Source organism: Coffea eugenioides, chromosome 4 (genome assembly GCF_003713205.1).
Source record: "Coffea eugenioides isolate CCC68of chromosome 4, Ceug_1.0, whole genome shotgun sequence".
Taxonomy (NCBI): Eukaryota; Viridiplantae; Streptophyta; class Magnoliopsida; order Gentianales; family Rubiaceae; genus Coffea; species Coffea eugenioides.
Window position 1 is genome coordinate 4,509,264 of NC_040038.1, and position 21,254 is coordinate 4,530,517.

The 21,254-nt window shown below is 42.4% G+C and overlaps 36 non-coding genes and 2 pseudogenes across 36 annotated transcripts; all 38 read left to right on the plus strand.

Moving 5' to 3' along the window:
• Nucleotides 1-173: 173 nt before the first annotated feature.
• On the plus strand, nt 174-292 carry LOC113769617. The gene has a single exon (XR_003468180.1). It is a non-coding gene; the product is annotated as a 5S ribosomal RNA (ribosomal RNA).
• A 412-nt stretch (nt 293-704) lies between these two features.
• LOC113769655 lies at nt 705-821 on the plus strand. The gene has a single exon (XR_003468216.1). It is a non-coding gene; the product is annotated as a 5S ribosomal RNA (ribosomal RNA).
• A 414-nt stretch (nt 822-1,235) lies between these two features.
• Nucleotides 1,236-1,353, plus strand: LOC113769780. Its single transcript, XR_003468323.1, has one exon. It is a non-coding gene; the product is annotated as a 5S ribosomal RNA (ribosomal RNA).
• Nucleotides 1,354-1,769: 416 nt separating this feature from the next.
• On the plus strand, nt 1,770-1,888 carry LOC113769766. The gene has a single exon (XR_003468310.1). It is a non-coding gene; the product is annotated as a 5S ribosomal RNA (ribosomal RNA).
• An 807-nt stretch (nt 1,889-2,695) lies between these two features.
• LOC113769627 lies at nt 2,696-2,813 on the plus strand. The gene has a single exon (XR_003468190.1). It is a non-coding gene; the product is annotated as a 5S ribosomal RNA (ribosomal RNA).
• Nucleotides 2,814-3,229: 416 nt separating this feature from the next.
• Nucleotides 3,230-3,348, plus strand: LOC113769767. The gene has a single exon (XR_003468311.1). It is a non-coding gene; the product is annotated as a 5S ribosomal RNA (ribosomal RNA).
• A 414-nt stretch (nt 3,349-3,762) lies between these two features.
• Nucleotides 3,763-3,881, plus strand: LOC113769639. Its single transcript, XR_003468201.1, has one exon. It is a non-coding gene; the product is annotated as a 5S ribosomal RNA (ribosomal RNA).
• A 414-nt stretch (nt 3,882-4,295) lies between these two features.
• Nucleotides 4,296-4,414, plus strand: LOC113769643. Its single transcript, XR_003468205.1, has one exon. It is a non-coding gene; the product is annotated as a 5S ribosomal RNA (ribosomal RNA).
• A 416-nt stretch (nt 4,415-4,830) lies between these two features.
• Nucleotides 4,831-4,949, plus strand: LOC113769745. The gene has a single exon (XR_003468290.1). It is a non-coding gene; the product is annotated as a 5S ribosomal RNA (ribosomal RNA).
• Nucleotides 4,950-5,365: 416 nt separating this feature from the next.
• On the plus strand, nt 5,366-5,484 carry LOC113769629. Its single transcript, XR_003468192.1, has one exon. It is a non-coding gene; the product is annotated as a 5S ribosomal RNA (ribosomal RNA).
• Nucleotides 5,485-5,899: 415 nt separating this feature from the next.
• On the plus strand, nt 5,900-6,018 carry LOC113769784. Its single transcript, XR_003468327.1, has one exon. It is a non-coding gene; the product is annotated as a 5S ribosomal RNA (ribosomal RNA).
• A 415-nt stretch (nt 6,019-6,433) lies between these two features.
• Nucleotides 6,434-6,552, plus strand: LOC113769644. Its single transcript, XR_003468206.1, has one exon. It is a non-coding gene; the product is annotated as a 5S ribosomal RNA (ribosomal RNA).
• Nucleotides 6,553-6,967: 415 nt separating this feature from the next.
• LOC113769652 lies at nt 6,968-7,086 on the plus strand. Its single transcript, XR_003468213.1, has one exon. It is a non-coding gene; the product is annotated as a 5S ribosomal RNA (ribosomal RNA).
• Nucleotides 7,087-7,502: 416 nt separating this feature from the next.
• Nucleotides 7,503-7,621, plus strand: LOC113769612. Its single transcript, XR_003468175.1, has one exon. It is a non-coding gene; the product is annotated as a 5S ribosomal RNA (ribosomal RNA).
• A 415-nt stretch (nt 7,622-8,036) lies between these two features.
• LOC113769762 lies at nt 8,037-8,155 on the plus strand. Its single transcript, XR_003468306.1, has one exon. It is a non-coding gene; the product is annotated as a 5S ribosomal RNA (ribosomal RNA).
• Nucleotides 8,156-8,569: 414 nt separating this feature from the next.
• Nucleotides 8,570-8,688, plus strand: LOC113769605. The gene has a single exon (XR_003468168.1). It is a non-coding gene; the product is annotated as a 5S ribosomal RNA (ribosomal RNA).
• An 841-nt stretch (nt 8,689-9,529) lies between these two features.
• Nucleotides 9,530-9,638, plus strand: LOC113769673 (annotated as a pseudogene).
• Nucleotides 9,639-10,054: 416 nt separating this feature from the next.
• Nucleotides 10,055-10,173, plus strand: LOC113769716. Its single transcript, XR_003468262.1, has one exon. It is a non-coding gene; the product is annotated as a 5S ribosomal RNA (ribosomal RNA).
• Nucleotides 10,174-10,630: 457 nt separating this feature from the next.
• LOC113769638 lies at nt 10,631-10,749 on the plus strand. Its single transcript, XR_003468200.1, has one exon. It is a non-coding gene; the product is annotated as a 5S ribosomal RNA (ribosomal RNA).
• A 415-nt stretch (nt 10,750-11,164) lies between these two features.
• Nucleotides 11,165-11,283, plus strand: LOC113769659. The gene has a single exon (XR_003468220.1). It is a non-coding gene; the product is annotated as a 5S ribosomal RNA (ribosomal RNA).
• A 416-nt stretch (nt 11,284-11,699) lies between these two features.
• LOC113769613 lies at nt 11,700-11,818 on the plus strand. Its single transcript, XR_003468176.1, has one exon. It is a non-coding gene; the product is annotated as a 5S ribosomal RNA (ribosomal RNA).
• A 415-nt stretch (nt 11,819-12,233) lies between these two features.
• On the plus strand, nt 12,234-12,352 carry LOC113769773. The gene has a single exon (XR_003468317.1). It is a non-coding gene; the product is annotated as a 5S ribosomal RNA (ribosomal RNA).
• A 415-nt stretch (nt 12,353-12,767) lies between these two features.
• LOC113769733 lies at nt 12,768-12,886 on the plus strand. The gene has a single exon (XR_003468279.1). It is a non-coding gene; the product is annotated as a 5S ribosomal RNA (ribosomal RNA).
• A 437-nt stretch (nt 12,887-13,323) lies between these two features.
• On the plus strand, nt 13,324-13,444 carry LOC113769651. Its single transcript, XR_003468212.1, has one exon. It is a non-coding gene; the product is annotated as a 5S ribosomal RNA (ribosomal RNA).
• A 415-nt stretch (nt 13,445-13,859) lies between these two features.
• Nucleotides 13,860-13,978, plus strand: LOC113769786. Its single transcript, XR_003468329.1, has one exon. It is a non-coding gene; the product is annotated as a 5S ribosomal RNA (ribosomal RNA).
• A 415-nt stretch (nt 13,979-14,393) lies between these two features.
• LOC113769774 lies at nt 14,394-14,512 on the plus strand. Its single transcript, XR_003468318.1, has one exon. It is a non-coding gene; the product is annotated as a 5S ribosomal RNA (ribosomal RNA).
• Nucleotides 14,513-14,927: 415 nt separating this feature from the next.
• On the plus strand, nt 14,928-15,046 carry LOC113769646. Its single transcript, XR_003468208.1, has one exon. It is a non-coding gene; the product is annotated as a 5S ribosomal RNA (ribosomal RNA).
• A 415-nt stretch (nt 15,047-15,461) lies between these two features.
• Nucleotides 15,462-15,580, plus strand: LOC113769698. Its single transcript, XR_003468245.1, has one exon. It is a non-coding gene; the product is annotated as a 5S ribosomal RNA (ribosomal RNA).
• Nucleotides 15,581-15,999: 419 nt separating this feature from the next.
• LOC113769654 lies at nt 16,000-16,118 on the plus strand. Its single transcript, XR_003468215.1, has one exon. It is a non-coding gene; the product is annotated as a 5S ribosomal RNA (ribosomal RNA).
• Nucleotides 16,119-16,533: 415 nt separating this feature from the next.
• LOC113769660 lies at nt 16,534-16,652 on the plus strand. Its single transcript, XR_003468221.1, has one exon. It is a non-coding gene; the product is annotated as a 5S ribosomal RNA (ribosomal RNA).
• Nucleotides 16,653-17,068: 416 nt separating this feature from the next.
• On the plus strand, nt 17,069-17,187 carry LOC113769614. The gene has a single exon (XR_003468177.1). It is a non-coding gene; the product is annotated as a 5S ribosomal RNA (ribosomal RNA).
• A 413-nt stretch (nt 17,188-17,600) lies between these two features.
• Nucleotides 17,601-17,719, plus strand: LOC113769785. Its single transcript, XR_003468328.1, has one exon. It is a non-coding gene; the product is annotated as a 5S ribosomal RNA (ribosomal RNA).
• A 416-nt stretch (nt 17,720-18,135) lies between these two features.
• LOC113769670 lies at nt 18,136-18,254 on the plus strand. Its single transcript, XR_003468223.1, has one exon. It is a non-coding gene; the product is annotated as a 5S ribosomal RNA (ribosomal RNA).
• A 415-nt stretch (nt 18,255-18,669) lies between these two features.
• Nucleotides 18,670-18,788, plus strand: LOC113769722. Its single transcript, XR_003468268.1, has one exon. It is a non-coding gene; the product is annotated as a 5S ribosomal RNA (ribosomal RNA).
• A 416-nt stretch (nt 18,789-19,204) lies between these two features.
• On the plus strand, nt 19,205-19,323 carry LOC113769630. The gene has a single exon (XR_003468193.1). It is a non-coding gene; the product is annotated as a 5S ribosomal RNA (ribosomal RNA).
• A 416-nt stretch (nt 19,324-19,739) lies between these two features.
• Nucleotides 19,740-19,861, plus strand: LOC113769672 (annotated as a pseudogene).
• Nucleotides 19,862-20,280: 419 nt separating this feature from the next.
• LOC113769618 lies at nt 20,281-20,399 on the plus strand. Its single transcript, XR_003468181.1, has one exon. It is a non-coding gene; the product is annotated as a 5S ribosomal RNA (ribosomal RNA).
• A 414-nt stretch (nt 20,400-20,813) lies between these two features.
• LOC113769650 lies at nt 20,814-20,932 on the plus strand. Its single transcript, XR_003468211.1, has one exon. It is a non-coding gene; the product is annotated as a 5S ribosomal RNA (ribosomal RNA).
• The last annotated feature ends 322 nt before the right edge of the window (nt 20,933-21,254 follow it).

The following is a 21,254-nucleotide window of genomic DNA, read 5'->3' on the forward strand; positions in this document are numbered from 1 at the left end:
TGAGGGAAAAAAACAGGGTGCAAATCAATAACAAAAAAAAATATGAAAGCAAATAAACAAAAGGGTAAGAGAAAAATGCTTGAATTGACGCTTAAAATGAATTTCGGTCTAGAAAAGCCACACTGCTTCGCAGGACGGGGTAGTTTAAAAGAATAAAGTGAAAGGAACATGGCGGGTACGATCATACCAGCACTAATGCACCGGATCCCATCAGAACTCCGAAGTTAAGCATGCTTGGGCGAGAGTAGTACTAGGATGGGTGACCCCCTGGGAATTCTTCTTGTTGCACCCCTCTTTTTTTTGTTTCGAAATCCAAATTTCCTATTCGTTCTTTATCCTGTAGTAATTTAGCTCCGTCGGAACGATTGCTTAATATTTTGCTTCTTGTCGAAGCGTGAAGGAGGATCTGAAGGCGCGAGACAAATCAGGAACGGTACGGCTCGATCAAAGCCCGGATCGTCGCTCAAATTTGTCGGCGCAAATGTATCACCGCAAGCGTGAAGGATTGATTTCATGATAATTTAGAGTTGCGGGATGATGGAAAAAAACAGGGTGCAAATCAATAACAAAAAAAATATGAAAGTAAATAAATAAAAGGATAAGAGGAAAATGCTTCAATTGACGCTTAAAATGAATTCCGGTCCAGAAAAGCCACACTGCTTCGCTGGACGGGGTAGTTTAAAAGAATAAAGCGAAAGGAATATGGGTGCGATCATACCAGCACTAATGCACCGTATCCCATCAGAACTCCGAAGTTAAGCGTGCTTGGGCGAAGCAGTATTAGGATGGTGACCCCCTGGGAAGTCCTCGTGTTGCACCCCTCTCTTTTTTGTTTCGAAATCAAATTTCCTATTCGTTCTTTATCCTGTAGTAATTTAGCTCCGTCGGAACGATTGCTTAATATTTTGCTTCGTGTCGAAGCGTGAAGGAGGATCTGAAGGCGCGAGACAAATCAGGAACGGTACGGCTCGATCAAAGCCCGGATCGTCGCTCAAATTTGTCGGCGCAAATGTATCAGCGCAAGCGTGAAGGATTGATTTCATGATAATTTAGAGTTGCGGGATGATGGAAAAAAATAGGGGGCAAATCAATAACAAAAAAAAATATGAAAGCAAATAAATAAAAGGATAATAGGAAAATGCTTCAATTGACACTTAAAATGAATTTCGGTCTAGAAAAGCCACACTGCTTCGCAGGACGGGGTAGTTTAAAAGAATAAAGCGAAAGAACATGGCGGGTGCGATCATACCAGCACTAATGCACCGGATCCCATCAGAACTCCGAAGTTAAGCATGCTTGGGCGAGAGTAGTACTAGGATGGGTGACCCCTGGGAATTCCTCTTGTTGCACCCCTCTCTTTTTTGTTTCGAAATTCAAATTTTCTATTCGTTCTTTATCCTGTAGTAATTTAGGTCCTTCGGAACGATTGCCTTATATTTTGCTTCTTCTCGAAGCATGAAGGCGGATCTGAAGGCGCGAGACAAATCAGGAACGGTACGGCTCGATCAAAGCCCGGATCGTCGCTCAAATTTGTCGGCGCAAATTTATCAGCGCAAGCGTGAAGGATTGATTTCATGATAATTTAGAGTTGCGGGATGATAGAAAAAAACAGGGGGCAAATCAATAACAAAAAAAAATATGAAAGCAAATAAATAAAAGGATAATAGGAAAATGCTTGAATTGATGCTTAAAATGAATTTCGGTCTAGAAAAGCCACACTGCTTCGAAGGACGGGGTAGTTTAAAAGAATAAAGCGAAAGGAACATGGCGGGTGCGATCATACCAGCACTAATGCACCGGATCCCATCAGAACTCCGAAGTTAAGCATGCTTGGGCGAGAGTAGTACTAGGATGGGTGACCCCCTGGGAATTCCTCTTGTTGCACCCCTCTCTTTTTTGTTTCGAAATTCAAATTTTCTATTCGTTCTTTATCCTGTAGTAATTTAGGTCCTTCGGAACAATTGCTTTATATTTTGCTTCTTCTCGAAGCATGAAGGCGGATCTGAAGGCGCGAGACAAATCAGGAACGGTACGGCTCGATCAAAGCCCGGATCGTCGCTCAAATTTGTCGGCGCAAATGTATCAGCGCAAGCGTGAAGGATTGATTTCATGATAATTTAGAGTTGCGGGATGATGGAAAAAAACAGGGGGCAAATCAATAACAAAAAAAAATATGAAAGCAAATAAATAAAAGGATAATAGGAAAATGCTTGAATTGCTTAAAATGAATTTCGGTCTAGAAAAGCCACACTGCTTCGCAGGACGGGGTAGTTTAAAAGAATAAAGCGAAAGGAACATGGCGGGTGCGATCATACCAGCACTAATGCACCGGATCCCATCAGAACGAAGTTAAGCATGCTTGGGCGAGAGTAGTACTTCGAAAGTTTCGATTTTCGGGAACAATTGCTTTATATTTTGCTTCTTCTCGAAGCATATCTGAAGGCGCGAGACAAATCAGGAAAGCTCGATCAAAAATCGTCGCTCAAACAAATGTATCAGCGCAAGCGTGGTGATTTCGTTCGGGATGATGGAAAAAAACAGGGGGCAAATCAATAACAAAAAAAAATATGAAAGCAAATAAATAAAAGGATAATAGGAAAACTTGAATTGATGCTTAAAATGAATTTCCGTCTAGAAAAGCCACACTGCTTCGAAGGACGGGGTAGTTTAAAAGAATAAAGCGAAAGAACATGGCGGGTGCGATCTACCAGCACTAATGCACCGGATCCCATCAGAACTCCGAAGTTAAGCATGCTTGGGCGAGAGTAGTACTAGGATGGGTGACCCCCTGGGAATTCCTCTTGTTGCACCCCTCTCTTTTTTGTTTCGAAATTCAAATTTTCTATTCGTTCTTTATCCTGTAGTAATTTAGGTCCTTCGGAACAATTGCTTTATATTTTGCTTCTTCTCGAAGCATGAAAGCGGATCTGAAGGCGCGAGACAAATCAGGAACGGTACGGCTCGATCAAAGCCCGAATCGTCGCTCAAATTTGTCGGCGCAAATGTATCAGCGCAAGCGTGAAGGATTGATTTCATGATAATTTAGAGTTGCGGGATGATGGAAAAAAACAGGGGGCAAATCAATAACAAAAAAAAATATGAAAGCAAATAAATAAAAGGATAATAGGAAAATGCTTGAATTGACGCTTAAAATGAATTTCGGTCTAGAAAAGCCACACTGCTTCGCAGGACGGGGTAGTTTAAAAGAATAAAGCGAAAGGAACATGGCGGGTGCGATCATACCAGCACTAATGCACCGGATCCCATCAGAACTCCGAAGTTAAGCATGCTTGGGCGAGAGTAGTACTAGGATGGGTGACCCCCTGGGAATTCCTCTTGTTGCACCCCTCTCTTTTTTGTTTCGAAATTCAAATTTTCTATTCGTTCTTTATCCTGTAGTAATTTAGCTCCGTCGGAACGATTGCTTAATATTTTGCTTCTTGTCGAAGCGTGAAGGAGGATCTGAAGGCGCGAGACAAATCAGGAACGGTACGGCTCGATCAAAGCCCGGATCGTCGCTCAAATTTGTCGGCGCAAATGTATCACCGCAAGCGTGAAGGATTGATTTCATGATAATTTAGAGTTGCGGGATGATGGAAAAAAACAGGGTGCAAATCAATAACAAAAAAAATATAAAGTAAATAAATAAAAGGATAAGAGGAAAATGCTTCAATTGACGCTTAAAATGAATTCCGGTCTAGAAAAGCCACACTGCTTCGCTGGACGGGGTAGTTTAAAAGAATAAAGCGAAAGAAATATGGCGGGTGCGATCATACCAGCACTAATGCACCGGATCCCATCAGAACTTCGAAATTAAGCGTGTTTGGGCGAGAGTAGTATTTGGATTGGTGACCCCCTGGGAAGTCCTCGTGTTGCACCCCTCTCTTTTTTGTTTCGAAATCCAAATTTCCTATTCGTTCTTTATCCTGTAGTAATTTAGCTCCGTCGGAACGATTGCTTAATATTTTGCTTCTTGTCGAAGCGTGAAGGAGGATCTGAAGGCGCGAGACAAATCAGGAACGGTACGGCTCGATCAAAGCCCGGATCGTCGCTCAAATTTGTCGGCGCAAATGTATCAGCGCAAGCGTGAAGGATTGATTTCATGATAATTTAGAGTTGCGGGATGATGGAAAAAAATAGGGTGCAAATCAATAACAAAAAAAGTATAAAGTAAATAAATAAATGGATAAGAGGAAAATGCTTCAATTGACGCTTAAAATGAATTCCGGTCTAGAAAAGCCACACTGCTTCGCTGGACGGGGTAGTTTAAAAGAATAAAGCGAAAGGAACGTTGTGGGTGCGATCATACCAGCACTAATGCACCGTATCCCATCAGAACTCCGAAGTTAAGCGTGCTTGGGCGTGAGCAGTATTAGGACGGGTGACCCCCTGGGAATTCCTCTTGTTGCACCCCACTCTTTTTTGTTTCGAAATTCAAATTTTCTATTCGTTCTTTATCCTGTAGTAATTTAGGTCCTTCGGAACGATTGCTTTATATTTTGCTTCTTCTCGAAGCATGAAGGCGGATCTGAAGGCGCGAGAGAATTCAGGAACGGTACGGCTCGATCAAAGCCCGGATCATCGCCCAAATTTGTCGGCGCAAATGTATCAGCGCAAGCGTGAAGGATTGATTTCATGATAATTTAGAGTTGCGCGACGAGGGAAAAAAACAGGGTGCAAATCAATAACAAAAAAAAATATGAAAGCAAATAAAAAAAAGGGTAAGAGGAAAATACTTGAATTGACGCTTAAAAGGAATTCCGGTCTAGAAAAACCACACTGCTTCGCAGGACGGGATGGTTTAAAAGAGTAAAGCGAAAGGAACATGGCGGGTGCGATCATACCAGCACTAATGGACCGGATCCCATCAGAACTCCGAAGTTAAGCATGCTTGGGCGAGAGTAGTACTAGGATGGGTGACCACCTGGGAAGTTCTCGTGTTGCACCCCTATTTTTTTTGTTTCGAAATCCAAATTTCCTATTCGTTCTTTATCCTGTAGTAATTTAGCTCTGTCGGAAAGATTGATTTATATTTTGCTTCTTGTCGAAGCATGAAGGCGAGCCTGAAGGCGCGAGACAAATCAGGAACGGTACGGTTCGATCAAACCCCGGATCGTCGCCCAAAGTTGTCGGCGCAAATATATCACCGCAAGCGTGATGGATTGATTTCATGACAATTTAGACTTGCGCGATGATGGAAAAAAACAGGGTGCAAATCAATAACAAAAAAAAATATGAAAGCAAATAAATAAAAGGATAAGAGAAAAATGCTTGAATTGACGCTTAAAATGAATTTCGGTCTAAAAAAGCCACACTGCTTCGCAGGACGGGGTAGTTTAAAAGAATAAAGCGAAAGGAATATGGCGGGAGCGATCATACCAGCACTAATGCACCGGATCCCATCAGAACTCCGAAATTAAGCGTGGTTGGGCGAGAGTAGTACTAGGATTGGTGACCCCCTGGGAAGTCCTCGTGTTGCACCCCTCTCTTTTTTGTTTCGAAATCCAAATTTCCTATTCGTTCTTTATCCTGTAGTAATTTAGCTCCGTCGGAACGATTGCTTAATATTTTGCTTCTTGTCGAAGCGTGAAGGAGGATCTGAAGGCGCGAGACAAATCAGGAACGGTACGGCTCGATCAAAGCCCGGATCGTCGCTCAAATTTGTCGGCGCAAATGTATCACCGCAAGCGTGAAGGATTGATTTTATGATAATTTAGAGTTGCGGGATGATGGAAAAAAACAGGGTGCAAATCAATAACAAAAAAAAATATAAAGTAAATAAATAAAAGGATAAGAGGAAAATGCTTCAATTGACGCTTAAAATGAATTCCGGTCTAGAAAAGCCACACTGCTTCGCAGGACGGGGTAGTTTAAAAGAATAAAGCGAAAGGAACATGGCGGGTGCGATCATACCAGCACTAATGCACCGGATCCCATCAGAACTCCGAAGTTAAGCGTGCTTGGGCGTGAGCAGTATTAGGACGGGTGACCCCCTGGGAATTCCTCTTGTTGCACCCCACTCTTTTTTGTTTCGAAATTCAAATTTTCTATTCGTTCTTTATCCTGTAGTAATTTAGGTCCTTCGGAACGATTGCTTTATATTTTGCTTCTTCTCGAAGCATGAAGGCGGATCTGAAGGCGCGAGAGAATTCAGGAACGGTACGGCTCGATCAAAGCCCGGATCATCGCTCAAATTTGTCGGCGCAAATGTATCACCGCAAGCGTGAAGGATTGATTTTATGATAATTTAGAGTTGCGGGATGATGGAAAAAAACAGGGTGCAAATCAATAACAAAAAAAAATATAAAGTAAATAAATAAAAGTATAAGAGGAAAATGCTTCAATTGACGCTTAAAATGAATTCCGGTCTAGAAAAGCCACACTGCTTCGCTGGACGGGGTAGTTTAAAAGAATAAAGTGAAAGGAACGTTGTGGGTGCGATCATACCAGCACTAATGCACCGTATCCCATCAGAACTCCGAAGTTAAGCGTGCTTGGGCGTGAGCAGTATTAGGACGGGTGACCCCCTGGGAATTCCTCTTGTTGCACCCCACTCTTTTTTGTTTCGAAATTCAAATTTTCTATTCGTTCTTTATCCTGTAGTAATTTAGGTCCTTCGGAACGATTGCTTAATATTTTGCTTCTTGTCGAAGCGTGAAGGAGGATCTGAAGGCGCGAGACAAATCAGGAACGGTACGGCTCGATCAAAGCCCGGATCGTCGCTCAAATTTGTCGGCGCAAATGTATCCCCGCAAGCGTGAAGGATTGATTTTATGATAATTTAGAGTTGCGGGATGATGGAAAAAAACAGGGTGCAAATCAATAACAAAAAAAAATATAAAGTAAATAAATAAAAGTATAAGAGGAAAATGCTTCAATTGACGCTTAAAATGAATTCCGGTCTAGAAAAGCCACACTGCTTCGCTGGACGGGGTAGTTTAAAAGAATAAAGCGAAAGGAACGTTGTGGGTGCGATCATACCAGCACTAATGCACCGTATCCCATCAGAACTCCGAAGTTAAGCGTGCTTGGGCGTGAGCAGTATTAGGACGGGTGACCCCCTGGGAATTCCTCTTGTTGCACCGCACTCTTTTTTGTTTCGAAATTCAAATTTTCTATTCGTTCTTTATCCTGTAGTAATTTAGGTCCTTCGAAACGATTGCTTTATATTTTGCTTCTTCTCGAAGCATGAAGGCGGATCTGAAGGCGCGAGAGAATTCAGGAACGGTACGGCTCGATCAAAGCCCGGATCATCGCTCAAATTTGTCGGCGCAAATGTATCAGCGCAAGCGTGATGGATTAATTTCATGACAATTTATTGTTGCGCGATGACGAAAAAAAATTGGGTGCAAATCAATAACAAAAAAAAATATGAAAGCAAATAAATATAAGGATAAGAGAAAAATGCTTGAATTGACGCTTAAAATGAATTTCGGTCTAAAAAAGCCACACTGCTTCGCAGGACGGGGTAGTTTAAAAGAATAAAGCGAAAGGAATATGGCGGGAGCGATCATACCAGCACTAATGCACCGGATCCCATCAGAACTCCGAAATTAAGCGTGGTTGGGCGAGAGTAGTACTATAATGGGTGACCCTCTGGGAAGTTCTCGTGTTGCACCCCTCTTTTTTTTGTTTCGAAATCCAAATTTCGTATTCGTTCTTTATCCTGTAGTAATTTAGCTCCGTCGGAACGATTGCTTCATATTTTGCTTCTTGTCGACGCATGAAGGCGGATCTGAAGGCGCGAGACAAATCAGGAACGGTACGGCTCGATCAAAGCCCGGATCGTCGCTCAAATTTGTCGGCGCAAATGTATCACCGCAAGCGTGAAGGATTGATTTTATGATAATTTAGAGTTGCGGGATGATGGAAAAAAACAGGGTGCAAATCAATAACAAAAAAAAATATAAAGTAAATAAATAAAAGGATAAGAGGAAAATGCTTCAATTGACGCTTAAAATGAATTCCGGTCTAGAAAAGCCACACTGCTTCGCAGGACGGGGTAGTTTAAAAGAATAAAGCGAAAGGAACATGGCGGGTGCGATCATACCAGCACTAATGCACCGGATCCCATCAGAACTCCGAAGTTAAGCGTGCTTGGGCGAGAGTAGTACTATAATGGGTGACCCCCTGGGAAGTTCTCGTGTTGCACCCCTCTTTTTTTTGTTTCGAAATCCAAATTTCGTATTCGTTCTTTATCCTGTAGTAATTTAGCTCCGTCGGAACGATTGCTTCATATTTTGCTTCTTGTCGACGCATGAAGGCGGATCTGAAGGCGCGAGACAAATCAGGAACGGTACGGCTCGATCAAAGCCCGGATCGTCGCTCAAATTTGTCGGCGCAAATGTATCACCGCAAGCGTGAAGGATTGATTTTATGATAATTTAGAGTTGCGGGATGATGGAAAAAAATAGGGTGCAAATCAATAACAAAAAAAAATATAAAGTAAATAAATAAAAGTATAAGAGGAAAATGCTTCAATTGACGCTTAAAATGAATTCCGGTCTAGAAAAGCCACACTGCTTCGCAGGACGGGGTAGTTTAAAAGAATAAAGCGAAAGGAACATGCGGGTGCGATCATACCAGCACTAATGCACCGGATCCCATCAGAACTCCGAAGTTAAGCGTGCTTGGGCGAGAGTAGTACTAGAATGGGTGACCCCCTGGGAAGTTCTCGTGTTGCACCCCTCTTTTTTTTGTTTCGAAATCCAAATTTCGTATTCGTTCTTTATCCTGTAGTAATTTAGCTCCGTCGGAACGATTGCTTCATATTTTGCTTCTTGTCGACGCATGAAGGCGGATCTGAAGGCGCGAGACAAATCAGGAACGGTACGGCTCGATCAAAACCCGGATCGTCGCTCAAATTTGTCGGCGCAAATGTATCAGCGCAAGCGTGATGGATTGATTTCATGGCAATTTAGAGTTGCGCGATGAGGGAAAAAAACAGGGTGCAAATCAATAACAAAAAAAAATATGAAAGCAAATAAAAAAAAGGGTAAGAGGAAAATACTTGAATTGACGCTTAAAAGGAATTCCGGTCTAGAAAAACCACACTGCTTCGCAGGACGGGATGGTTTAAAAGAATAAAGCGAAAGGAACATGGCGGGTGCGATCATACCAGCACTAATGAAAATCCCATCAGAACTCCGAAGTTAAGCATGCTTGGGCGAGAGTAGTACTAGGATGGGTGACCCCCTGGGAACCAGCATATATTTTGCTTCTTCTCGAAATGAAGGCGGATCTGAAGGCGCGAGACAAATCAGGAACGGTACGGCTCGATCAAAGAATCGTCGCTCAAATTTGTCGGCGCAAATGTATCACCGCAAGCGTGAAGGATTGATTTCATGATAATTTAGAGTTGCGGGATGATGGAAAAAAACGCAAATCAATAACAAAAAAAATATAAAGTAAATAAATAAAAGGATAAGAGGAAAATGCTTCAATACGCTTAAAATGAATTCCGGTCTAGAAAAGCCACACTGCTTCGCAGGACGGGTAGTTTAAAAGAATAAAGCGAAAGGAACATGGCGGGTGCGATCATTCTAATGCACCGGATCCCATCAGAACTCCGAAGTTAAGCGTGCTTGGGCGTGAGTAGTACTAGAATGGGTGACCCCCTGGGAAGTTTGTTGCACCCCATTTTTTTTGTTTCGAAATCCAAATTTCCTATTCGTTCTTTATCCTGTAGTAATTTAGCTCCGTTCGGAAACGATTGCTTTATATTTTGCTTCTTGTCGAAGCATGAAGGCGGATCTGAAGGCGCGAGACAAATCAGGAACGGTACGGCTCGATCAAAGCCCGGATCGTCGCTCAAATTTGTCGGCGCAAATGTATCACCGCAAGCGTGAAGGATTGATTTCATGATAATTTAGAGTTGCGGGATGATGGAAAAAAACAGGGTGCAAATCAATAACAAAAAAAAATATAAAGTAAATAAATAAAAGGATAAGAGGAAAATGCTTCAATTGACGCTTAAAATGAATTCCGGTCTAGAAAAGCCACACTGCTTCGCAGGACGGGGTAGTTTAAAAGAATAAAGCGAAAGGAACATGGCGGGTGCGATCATACCAGCACTAATGCACCGGATCCCATCAGAACTCCGAAGTTAAGCGTGCTTGGGCGTGAGTAGTACTAGAATGGGTGACCACCTGGGAAGTTCTCGTGTTGCACCCCTATTTTTTTTGTTTCGAAATCCAAATTTCCTATTCGTTCTTTATCCTGTAGTAATTTAGCTCCGTCGGAAAGATTGATTTATATTTTGCTTCTTGTCGAAGCATGAAGGTGAGCCTGAAGGCGCGAGACAAATCAGGAACGGTACGGTTCGATCAAACCCCGGATCGTCGCCCAAAGTTGTCGGCGCAAATATATCACCGCAAGCGTGATGGATTGATTTCATGACAATTTAGACTTGCGCGATGAGGGAAAAAAACAGGGTGCAAATCAATAACAAAAAAAAATATGAAAGCAAATAAATAAAAGGATAAGAGAAAAATGCTTGAATTGACGCTTAAAATGAATTTCGGTCTAAAAAAGCCACACTGCTTCGCAGGACGGGGTAGTTTAAAAGAATAAAGAACTCCGAAAGGAATTGGTGACCCCCTGAAGTCCTCGGGCACCCCTCTCTTTTTTGTTTCGCGATCATACCAGCACTAATGCACCGGATCCCATCAGAACTCCGAAGTTAAGCGTGCTTGGGCGTGAGCAGTATTAGGACGGGTGACCCCCTGGGAATTCCTCGTGTTGCACCCCACTCTTTTTTGTTTCGAAATTCAAATTTTCTATTCGTTCTTTATCCTGTAGTAATTTAGGTCCTTCGGAACGATTGCTTAATATTTTGCTTCTTGTCGAAGCGTGAAGGAGGATCTGAAGGCGCGAGACAAATCAGGAACGGTACGGCTCGATCAAAGCCCGGATCGTCGCTCAAATTTGTCGGCGCAAATGTATCCCCGCAAGCGTGAAGGATTGATTTTATGATAATTTAGAGTTGCGGGATGATGGAAAAAAACAGGGTGCAAATCAATAACAAAAAAAAATATAAAGTAAATAAATAAAAGTATAAGAGGAAAATGCTTCAATTGACGCTTAAAATGAATTCCGGTCTAGAAAAGCCACACTGCTTCGCTGGACGGGGTAGTTTAAAAGAATAAAGCGAAAGGAACGTTGTGGGAGCGATCATACCAGCACTAATGCACCGTATCCCATCAGAACTCCGAAGTTAAGCGTGCTTGGGCGTGAGCAGTATTAGGACGGGTGACCCCCTGGGAATTCCTCTTGTTGCACCGCACTTTATTTTGTTTCGAAATTCAAATTTTCTATTCGTTCTTTATCCTGTAGTAATTTAGGTCCTTCGAAACGATTGCTTTATATTTTGCTTCTTCTCGAAGCATGAAGGCGGATCTGAAGGCGCGAGAGAATTCAGGAACGGTACGGCTCGATCAAAGCCCGGATCATCGCTCAAATTTGTCGGCGCAAATGTATCAGCGCAAGCGTGATGGATTAATTTCATGACAATTTATTGTTGCGCGATGACGAAAAAAAATTGGGTGCAAATCAATAACAAAAAAAAATATGAAAGCAAATAAATATAAGGATAAGAGAAAAATGCTTGAATTGACGCTTAAAATGAATTTCGGTCTAAAAAAGCCACACTGCTTCGCAGGACGGGGTAGTTTAAAAGAATAAAGCGAAAGGAATATGGCGGGAGCGATCATACCAGCACTAATGCACCGGATCCCATCAGAACTCCGAAATTAAGCGTGGTTGGGCGAGAGTAGTACTATAATGGGTGACCCTCTGGGAAGTTCTCGTGTTGCACCCCTCTTTTTTTTGTTTCGAAATCCAAATTTCGTATTCGTTCTTTATCCTGTAGTAATTTAGCTCCGTCGGAACGATTGCTTCATATTTTGCTTCTTGTCGACGCATGAAGGCGGATCTGAAGGCGCGAGACAAATCAGGAACGGTACGGCTCGATCAAAGCCCGGATCGTCGCTCAAATTTGTCGGCGCAAATGTATCACCGCAAGCGTGAAGGATTGATTTTATGATAATTTAGAGTTGCGGGATGATGGAAAAAAACAGGGTACAAATCAATAACAAAAAAAAATATAAAGTAAATAAATAAAAGGATAAGAGGAAAATGCTTCAATTGACGCTTAAAATAAATTCCGGTCTAGAAAAGCCACACTGCTTCGCAGGACGGGGTAGTTTAAAAGAATAAAGCGAAAGGAACATGGCGGGTGCGATCATACCAGCACTAATGCACCGGATCCCATCAGAACTCCGAAGTTAAGCGTGCTTGGGCGAGAGTAGTACTATAATGGGTGACCCCCTGGGAAGTTCTCGTGTTGCACCCCTCTTTTTTTTGTTTCGAAATCCAAATTTCGTATTCGTTCTTTATCCTGTAGTAATTTAGCTCCGTCGGAACGATTGCTTCATATTTTGCTTCTTGTCGACGCATGAAGGCGGATCTGAAGGCGCGAGACAAATCAGGAACGGTACGGCTCGATCAAAGCCCGGATCGTCGCTCAAATTTGTCGGCGCAAATGTATCACCGCAAGCGTGAAGGATTGATTTTATGATAATTTAGAGTTGCGGGATGATGGAAAAAAACAGGGTGCAAATCAATAACAAAAAAAAATATAAAGTAAATAAATAAAAGTATAAGAGGAAAATGCTTCAATTGACGCTTAAAATGAATTCCGGTCTAGAAAAGCCACACTGCTTCGCTGGACGGGGTAGTTTAAAAGAATAAAGCGAAAGGAACGTTGTGGGTGCGATCATACCAGCACTAATGCACCGTATCCCATCAGAACTCCGAAGTTAAGCGTGCTTGGGCGAGAGTAGTACTAGAATGGGTGACCCCCTGGGAAGTTCTCGTGTTGCACCCCTCTTTTTTTTGTTTCGAAATCCAAATTTCGTATTCGTTCTTTATCCTGTAGTAATTTAGCTCCGTCGGAACGATTGCTTCATATTTTGCTTCTTGTCGAAGCATGAAGGCGGATCTGAAGGCGCGAGACAAATCAGGAACGGTACGGCTCGATCAAAACCCGGATCGTCGCTCAAATTTGTCGGCGCAAATGTATCAGCGCAAGCGTGATGGATTGATTTCATGGCAATTTAGAGTTGCGGGATGATGGAAAAAAATTGTGCGATGAGGGAAAAAAACAGGGTGCAAATCAATAACAAAAAAAAATATGAAAGCAAATAAAAAAAAGGGTAAGAGGAAAATACTTGAATTGACGCTTAAAAGGAATTCCGGTCTAGAAAAACCACACTGCTTCGCAGGACGGGATGGTTTAAAAGAATAAAGCGAAAGGAACATGGCGGGTGCGATCATACCAGCACTAATGGAACGAAAATCCCATCAGAACTCCGAAGTTAAGCATGCTTGGGCGAGAGTAGTACTAGGATGGGTGACCCCCTGGGAAGTTCTCGTGTTGCACCCCTCTTTTTTTTGTTTCGAAATCCAAATTTCGTATTCGTTCTTTATCCTGTAGTAATTTAGCTCCGTCGGAACGATTGCTTCATATTTTGCTTCTTGTCGACGCATGAAGGCGGATCTGAAGGCGCGAGACAAATCAGGAACGGTACGGCTCGATCAAAACCCGGATCGTCGCTCAAATTTGTCGGCGCAAATGTATCACCGCAAGCGTGATGGATTGATTTCATGGCAATTTAGAGTTGCGCGATGAGGGAAAAAAACAGGGTGCAAATCAATAACAAAAAAAAATATAAAGTAAATAAATAAAAGGATAAGAGGAAAATGCTTCAATTGACGCTTAAAATGAATTCCGGTCTAGAAAAGCCACACTGCTTCGCAGGACGGGGTAGTTTAAAAGAATAAAGCGAAAGAAACATGGCGGGTGCGATCATACCAGCACTAATGCACCGGATCCCATCAGAACTCCGAAGTTAAGCGTGCTTGGGCGTGAGCAGTATTAGGACGGGTGACCCCCTGGGAATTCCTCTTGTTGCACCCCACTCTTTTTTGTTTCGAAATTCAAATTTTCTATTCGTTCTTTATCCTGTAGTAATTTAGGTCCTTCGGAACGATTGCTTTATATTTTGCTTCTTCTCGAAGCATGAAGGCGGATCTGAAGGCGCGAGAGAATTCAGGAACGGTACGGCTCGATCAAAGCCCGGATCATCGCTCAAATTTGTCGGCGCAAATGTATCACCGCAAGCGTGAAGGATTGATTTTATGATAATTTAGAGTTGCGGGATGATGGAAAAAAACAGGGTGCAAATCAATAACAAAAAAAAATATAAAGTAAATAAATAAAAGTATAAGAGGAAAATGCTTCAATTGACGCTTAAAATGAATTCCGGTCTAGAAAAGCCACACTGCTTCGCTGGACGGGGTAGTTTAAAAGAATAAAGCGAAAGGAACATGGCGGGTGCGATCATACCAGCACTAATGCACCGGATCCCATCAGAACTCCGAAGTTAAGCGTGCTTGGGCGTGAGCAGTATTAGGACGGGTGACCCCCTGGGAATTCCTGTTGTTGCACCCCACTCTTTTTTGTTTCGAAATTCAAATTTTCTATTCGTTCTTTATCCTGTAGTAATTTAGGTCCTTCGGAACGATTGCTTTATATTTTGCTTCTTCTCGAAGCATGAAGGCGGATCTGAAGGCGCGAGAGAATTCAGGAACGGTACGGCTCGATCAAAGCCTGGATCATCGCTCAAATTTGTCGGCGCAAATGTATCACCGCAAGCGTGAAGGATTGATTTTATGATAATTTAGAGTTGCGGGATGATGGAAAAAAACAGGGTGCAAATCAATAACAAAAAAAAATATAAAGTAAATAAATAAAAGTATAAGAGGAAAATGCTTCAATTGACGCTTAAAATGAATTCCGGTCTAGAAAAGCCACACTGCTTCGCTGGACGGGGTAGTTTAAAAGAATAAAGTGAAAGGAACGTTGTGGGTGCGATCATACCAGCACTAATGCACCGTATCCCATCAGAACTCCGAAGTTAAGCGTGCTTGGGCGTGAGCAGTATTAGGACGGGTGACCCCCTGGGAATTCCTCTTGTTGCACCCCACTCTTTTTTGTTTCGAAATTCAAATTTTCTATTCGTTCTTTATCCTGTAGTAATTTAGGTCCTTCGGAACGATTGCTTAATATTTTGCTTCTTGTCGAAGCGTGAAGGAGGATCTGAAGGCGCGAGACAAATCAGGAACGGTACGGCTCGATCAAAGCCCGGATCGTCGCTCAAATTTGTCGGCGCAAATGTATCAACGCAAGCGTGAAGGATTGATTTTATGATAATTTAGAGTTGCGGGATGATGGAAAAAAACAGGGTGCAAATCAATAACAAAAAAAAATATAAAGTAAATAAATAAAAGTATAAGAGGAAAATGCTTCAATTGACGCTTAAAATGAATTCCGGTCTAGAAAAGCCACACTGCTTCGCAGGACGGGGTAGTTTAAAAGAATAAAGCGAAAGGAACATGGCGGGTGCGATCATACCAGCCCTAATGCACCGGATCCCATCAGAACTCCGAAGTTAAGCGTGCTTGGGCGTGAGTAGTACTAGAATGGGTGACCCCCTGGGAAGTTCTCGTGTTGCACCCCTATTTTTTTTGTTTCGAAATCCAAATTTCCTATTCGTTCTTTATCCTGTAGTAATTTAGCTCCGTCGGAAAGATTGATTTATATTTTGCTTCTTCCGAAGCATGAAGGCGGGATCTGAAAAGGCGCGAGAGAATTCAGGAACGGTACGTCATCAAAGCCTGGATTCATCGCTCAATTTGTCGGCGCAAAAATGTATCACCGGCAAGCGTGAAGGATTGATTTTAATGAATAATTTAGAGTTGCGGGATGATGGAAAAAAACAGGGTGCAAATCAATAACAAAAAAAAATATAAAGTAAATAAATAAAAGTATAAGAGGAAAATGCTTCAATTGACGCTTAAAATGAATTCCGGTCTAGAAAAGCCACACTGCTTCGCTGGACGGGGTAGTTTAAAAGAATAAAGCGAAAGGAACGTTGTGGGTGCGATCATACCAGCACTAATGCACCGTATCCCATCAGAACTCCGAAGTTAAGCGTGCTTGGGCGTGAGCAGTATTAGGACGGGTGACCCCCTGGGAATTCCTCTTGTAGCACCCCATTCTTTTTTGTTTCGAAATTCAAATTTTCTATTCGTTCTTTATCCTGTAGTAATTTAGGTCCTTCGGAACGATTGCTTAATATTTTGCTTCTTGTCGAAGCGTGAAGGAGGATCCGAAGGCGCGAGACAAATCAGGAACGGTACGGCTCGATCAAAGCCCGGATCATCGCTCAAATTTGTCGGCGCAAATGTATCACCGCAAGCGTGAAGGATTGATTTAATGATAATTTAGAGTTGCGGGATGATGGAAAAAAACAGGGTGCAAATCAATAACAAAAAAAAATATAAAGTAAATAAATAAAAGTATAAGAGGAAAATGCTTCAATTGACGCTTAAAATGAATTCCGGTCTAAAAAAGCCACACTGCTTCGCTGGACGGGGTAGTTTAAAAGAATAAAGCGAAAGGAACGTTGTGGGAGCGATCATACCAGCACTAATGCACCGTATCCCATCAGAACTCCGAAGTTAAGCGTGCTTGGGCGTGAGCAGTATTAGGACGGGTGACCCCCTGGGAATTCCTCTTGTTGCACCGCACTCTATTTTGTTTCGAAATTCAAATTTTCTATTCGTTCTTTATCCTGTAGTAATTTAGGTCCTTCGAAACGATTGCTTTATATTTTGCTTCTTCTCGAAGCATGAAGGTGGATCTGAAGGCGCGAGAGAATTCAGGAACGGTACGGCTCGATCAAAGCCCGGATCATCGCTCAAATTTGTCGGCGCAAATGTATCAGCGCAAGCGTGATGGATTAATTTCATGACAATTTATTGTTGCGCGATGACGAAAAAAAATTGGGTACAAATCAATAACAAAAAAAAATATGAAAGCAAATAAATATAAGGATAAGAGAAAAATGCTTGAATTGACGCTTAAAATGAATTTCGGTCTAAAAAAGCCACACTGCTTCGCAGGACGGGGTAGTTTAAAAGAATAAAGCGAAAGGAATATGGCGGGAGCGATCATACCAGCACTAATGCACCGGATCCCATCAGAACTCCGAAATTAAGCGTGGTTGGGCGAGAGTAGTACTATAATGGGTGACCCTCTGGGAAGTTCTCGTGTTGCACCCCTCTTTTTTTTGTTTCGAAATCCAAATTTCGTATTCGTTCTTTATCCTGTAGTAATTTAGCTCCGTCGGAACGATTGCTTCATATTTTGCTTCTTGTCGACGCATGAAGGCGGATCTGAAGGCGCGAGACAAATCAGGAACGGTACGGCTCGATCAAAGCCCGGATCGTCGCTCAAATTTGTCGGCGCAAATGTATCACCGCAAGCGTGAAGGATTGATTTTATGATAATTTAGAGTTGCGGGATGATGGAAAAAAACAGGGTGCAAATCAATAACAAAAAAAAAATAAAGTAAATAAATAAAAGGATAAGAGGAAAATGCTTCAATTGACGCTTAAAATGAATTCCGGTCTAGAAAAGCCACACTGCTTCGCAGGACGGGGTAGTTTAAAAGAATAAACGAAAGGAACATGGCGGGTGCGATCATACCAGCACTAATGCACCGGATCCCATCAGAACTCCGAAGTTAAGCGTGCTTGGGCGAGAGTAGTACTAGAATGGGTGACCCCCTGGGAAGTTCTCGTGTTGCATCCCTCTTTTTTTTGTTTCGAAATCCAAATTTCGTATTCGTTCTTTATCCTGTAGTAATTTAGCTCCGTCGGAATGATTGCTTCATATTTTGCTTCTTGTCGAAGCATGAAGGCGGATCTGAAGGCGCGAGACAAATCAGGAACGGTACGGCTCGATCAAAGCCCGGATCGTCGCTCAAATTTGTCGGCGCAAATGTATCAGCGCAAGCGTGATGGATTGATTTCATGGCAATTTAGAGTTGCGCGATGAGGGAAAAAAACAGGGTGCAAATCAATAGCAAAAAAAAATATGAAAGCAAATAAAAAAAAGGATAAGAGAAAAATGCTTGAATTGACGCTTAAAAGGAATGCCGGTTTAGAAAAACCACACTGCTTCGCAGGACGGGATGGTTTAAAAGAATAAAGCGAAAGGAACATGGCGGGTGCGATCATACCAGCACTAATGCACCGGATCCCATCAGAACTCCGAAGTTAAGCATGCTTGGGCGAGAGTAGTACTAGGATGGGTGACCCCCTGGGAAGTCCTCGTGTTGCACCCCTCTCTTTTTTCTTTCGAAATCCAAATTTCCTATTCGTTGTTTATCCTGTAGTAATTTAGCTCCGTTGAAACGATTGCTTTATATTTTGCTTCTTGTCGAAGGATGTAGGCGGATCTGAAGGCGCGAGACAAATCAGGAACGGTACGGCTCGATCAAAGACCGGATCGTCGCTCAAATTTGTCGGCGCAAATGTATCACCGCAAGCGTGAAGGATTGATTTCATGATAATTTAGAGTTGCGGGATGATGGAAAAAAACAGGGTGCAAATCAATAACAAAAAAAAATATAAAGTAAATAAATAAAAGGATAAGAGGAAAATGCTTCAATTAACGCTTAAAATGAATTCCGGTCTAGAAAAGACGCACTGCTTCGCAGGACGGGGTAGTTTAAAAGAATAAAGGGAAAGGAACATGGCGGGTGCGATCATTCCAGCCCTAATGCACCGGATCCCATCAGAACTCCGAAGTTAAGCGTGCTTGGGCGAGAGTAGTACTAGAATGGGTGACCACCTGGGAAGTTCTCGTGTTGCACCCCTATTTTTTTTGTTTCGAAATCCAAATTTCCTATTCGTTCTTTATCCTGTAGTAATTTAGCTCCGTCGGAAAGATTGATTTATATTTTGCTTCTTGTCGAAGCATGAAGGCGAGCCTGAAGGCGCGAGACAAATCAGGAACGGTACGGTTCGATCAAACCCCGGATCGTCGCCCAAAGTTATCGGCGCAAATATATCACCGCAAGCGTGATGGATTGATTTCATGACAATTTAGACTTGCGCGATGAGGGAAAAAAACAGGGTGCAAATCAATAACAAAAAAAAATATGAAAGCAAATAAATAAAAGGATAAGAGAAAAATGCTTGAATTGACGCTTAAAATGAATTTCGGTCTAAAAAAGCCACACTGCTTCGCAGGACGGGGTAGTTTAAAAGAATAAAGCGAAAGGAATATGGCGGGAGCGATCATACCAGCACTAATGCACCGGATCCCATCAGAACTCCGAAATTAAGCGTGGTTGGGCGAGAGTAGTACTAGGATTGGTGACCCCCTGGGAAGTCCTCGTGTTGCACCCCTCTCTTTTTTGTTTCGAAATCCAAATTTCCTATTCGTTCTTTATCCTGTAGTAATTTAGCTCCGTCGGAACAATTGCTTAATATTTTGCTTCTTGTCGAAGCGTGAAGGAGGATCTGAAGGAGCGAGACAAAACAGGAACGGTACGGCTCGATCAAAGCCCGGATCGTCGCTCAAATTTGTCGGCGCAAATGTATCACCGCAAACGTGAAGGATTGATTTTATGATAATTTAGAGTTGCGGGATGATGGAAAAAAACAGGGTGCAAATCAATAACAAAAAAAAATATAAAGTAAATAAATAAAAGGATAAGAGGAAATGCTTCAATTGACGCTTAAATGAATTCGGTGCTAGAAAAGCCACACTGCTTCGCAGGACCGGGGGTAGTTTAAAAAAGAATAAAGCGAAAGGAACATGGCGGTGCGTTCATACCAGCACTAATGCAGACCGGATCCCATCAGAACTCCGGAAGTTTAAGGTGCTTGGGCGAGAGTAGTACTTAGAATGGGTGACCCCGCTGGGAGTCTCGTGTTGCCACGCCTTCTTTTTTTTGTTTCCGAAATCCAAATTTCGTATTCGTTCTTTATCCTGTAGTAATTTAGCTCCGTCGGAACGATTGCTTCATATTTTGCTTCTTGTCGACGCATGAACGCGGATCTGAAGGCGCGAGACAAATCAGGAACGGTACGGCTCGATCAAAACCCGGATCGTCGCTCAAATTTGTCGGCTCAAATGTATCAGCGCAAGCGTGATGGATTGATTTCGTGGCAATTTAGAGTTGCGCGATGAGGGAAAAAAATAGGGTGCAAATCAATAACAAAAAAAAATATGAAAGCAAATAAACAAAAGGGTAAGAGAAAAATGCTTGAATTGACGCTTAAAATGAATTTCGGTCTAGAAAAGCCACACTGCTTCGCAGGACGGGGTAGTTTAAAAGAATAAAGTGAAAGGAACATGGCGGGTACGATCATACCAGCACTAATGCACCGGATCCCATCAGAACTCCGAAGTTAAGCATGCTTGGGCGAGAGTAGTACTAGGATGGGTGACCCCCTGGGAATTCTTCTTGTTGCACCCCTCTTTTTTTTGTTTCGAAATCCAAATTTCCTATTCGTTCTTTATCCTGTAGTAATTTAGCTCCGTCGGAACGATTGCTTAATATTTTGCTTCTTGTCGAAGCGTGAAGGAGGATCTGAAGGCGCGAGACAAATCAGGAACGGTACGGCTCGATCAAAGCCCGGATCGTCGCTCAAATTTGTCGGCGCAAATGTATCACCGCAAGCGTGAAGGATTGATTTCATGATAATTTAGAGTTGCGGGATGATGGAAAAAAACAGGGTGCAAATCAATAACAAAAAAAATATAAAGTAAATAAATAAAAGGATAAGAGGAAAATGCTTCAATTGACGCTTAAAATGAATTCCGGTCCAGAAAAGCCACACTGCTTCGCTGGACGGGGTAGTTTCAAAGAATAAAGCGAAAGGAACGTTATGGGTGCGATCATACCAGCACTAATGCACCGTATCCCATCAGAACTCCGAAGTTAAGCGTGCTTGGGCGTGAGCAGTATTAGGATGGGTGACCCCTTGGGAATTGTTCTTGTTGCACCCCTCCCTTTTTTGCTTCGAAATTCAAATTTTCTATTCGTTCTTTATCCTGTAGTAATTTAGGTCCTTCGGAACGATTGCTTTATATTTTGCTTCTTCTCGAAGGATGAAGGCGGATCTGAAGGCGCGAGAGAATTCAGGAACGGTACGGCTCGATCAAAGCCCGGATCATCGCTCAAATTTGTCGGCGCAAATGTATCAGCGCTAGCGTGATGGATTGATTTGATGACAATTTATTGTTGCGCGATGAGGGAAAAAAACAGGGTGCAAATCAATAACAAAAAAAAATATGAAAGCAAATAAACAAAAGGGTAAGAGAAAAATGC